We start from the raw sequence: 2,526 nt of genomic DNA on the forward strand, positions 1-2,526 counted from the left end.
TTTGCTCAGGTCCCTCAATTTCAGCCAGAAAATACCTGAAATCACAGAAAAACACACAAACTCATAGTAAAGTCCAGAATACTGAATTTTAACTAAAAACTAATAAAAATATACTAAAAACTAACTAGATCATACTAAAAACATCTAAAAACAATGCCAAAAAGCGTACAAATTATCCGCTCATCAATAGGACAACTAAAGAAAGGAGGTTCGGCCACTATACCAAGGAAACCTCACACTTGTCTTCAATGGGAGTATCTTGGAAAGTGTTACCATGCAACATTTGGAGTTGGATAGCCTTGGAGACCGAACTAAGACCCACATAAAAGAGGTGATCCTTGTGCTCATCCAATTCCAAACCCCAACCGTCCACTACTAAGTAACACCATCAATCCATACCCTTCAAACACCCATCATTTTTCTATATAAATGATCCCTATTCTGCAACCTTTTCATACGCAATCATCACTCCCATCCATCTCTCTTCCTTCTCTCGAACACACATACTCCATTCTCCACCAAAAGTTCCATACACACTCTCCTAGCCACGTCTTGTGAGTAACAAACATATCAACCATCCTGCATGGCATCCTCAAGCTCCAAGAGGCGAAAAGGGAAGGAGCCTATAGAGCAGCCTCCTTTTGATGAAAAAAAATTTAGAACCTTTTACCATGCACTATAATTTGGGTAGATGGCTAATAAAGAAGTCATATATGAGTTAGGCTTTCAAGTCACAAAGACTGAGTGCTCCGAAATCACAGAGAAAGTGGAAAAACGTCGATGAGAGCTCCTCACTGATCCGATTACAAGGGTGAACGCAACTCTGGTAAGAGAGTTTTATGCAAATGCGGTTAGACATGATAAGGCAGACGGATCCTACACAAGTTTCATGAGAAGGGTAATGGTGGATTTTAGTCCCATGAGCATCATGAGAGTGCTAAAGCTGCAAACCATACCCTTTACAGAAGAGAGCTATCACTCAAGAATAGATAACAACCCCAACCACAACCAGATTATGAAAGATATCTGTGTGCAGGGAGCGGATTAGGACAGAGACCCCCATGGGAAGCCCAGATTTATAAAAAGAGGAGACCTCCTTCCTGAGGCTAAGGGGTGGTTCAAAATTGTAAGGAGATCCATCCTCCCAGCCGGAAACAACTCAGAGGAAAACCTTAAGAGAGCAATGATCTAGCCATAAACTTGATAGCTACGATTTTAGGAAATTGCACGATCGGCAAAAATTCCTTCCGGCAAGTGCACCGGTTATCGTCAAGTAAAAACTCACAATAGAGTGAGGTCGAATCCCACAAGGATTGGTTGAATGAGCAATTCGGATTAGAAGTGTGTTCTAGTTGAGCGGATCAAGATTTAGATGAGAATTGCGGAATCTTAAATTGCATGAATTAAAGAGCGAGAAGTTAAAGTGCTGAAATTAAAAAGGGATGGGGGTGATTGCATGAATTGAAATTGCAGAATGTAAATAGAAAGGGATAGATCAGAGAGAGGGGTTCATTGGGGTCAGGAGATATTGAAATCTCCGAATCAAAATATTTTCATCTCTTCCTCAACCAATGCATTCATTGAATGAATCCTCCATTCCTTTCCCAAGGTTCCGAAGGATTCCAATTATGGATAGTTTCTTTCCCAAGACAACTAACCAATGGAATTAGATCGAGAAGCTTTCTAACAAAATTCAAGAGAAAATATTGAAGAAGAAGATAAAAACTATTATTGATTCATTGAATTTTAATAGAGCTCCCTAACCCAATGAAAGGGGTTTAGTGAGTCATAGCTCCGAATTCAAAACTAGAAAAATTGATGAAAAATTCTCAAGTGTCAAAAAGTGCTAACTAACTTAAATTCTATCCTATTTATACACTTTCTAAATTGAGCTTCTGTTGTGTTTCTTGGGCTTTGAGGCCTTTCCCTGATTTCCTTTTGCTTTGGGTTTATGGTCCATAATCCTGATGAGGCTGTGATCCAATTCTGTAACATTCATTGAGCCAACTTAGTGATAATCAAGTAATGACACATGACTCAACAAATTGAAATTCCAGACTTATCAATTCTTCAGGCCCAATCCCATAAACCATGATATTCAATTGGGTTTCATACCAGAGTATGTTTAAGTCAATGTTTGTGCTCAAATACTAACATAAACTGCAATATCTTTGGCCCAGAAACCCTTTCAAAAGGTGGCGTTTAAGTTGTAGTTTAAGCTTCAGTTTAAGATTTAAACTGAAGCTTAAACGTGGAAATGGAAGAAAGCAATCCTGGAGGGTAAATAATCGAACACGTTTAAGCTTCAGTTTAAGGTTAAACTGAAGCTTAAACGTGGAAATGAAGATTGTAACCCTGGAGGCAAATTCTGGTCGAACACGTTTAAGCTCCAGTTTAAGGTTGAACTGGAGCTTAAACGTGGAAATGCTTCCTGGAGGGTGAAATGTCGAACACGTTTAAGCTCCAGTTTAAGGTTAAACTGAAGCTTAAACATGGAAATGAAGATTGCAACCCTGGAGGAGAAAT

This window comes from Arachis duranensis, chromosome 2, assembly GCF_000817695.3.
Source record: "Arachis duranensis cultivar V14167 chromosome 2, aradu.V14167.gnm2.J7QH, whole genome shotgun sequence".
Lineage (NCBI taxonomy): Eukaryota > Viridiplantae > Streptophyta > Magnoliopsida > Fabales > Fabaceae > Arachis > Arachis duranensis.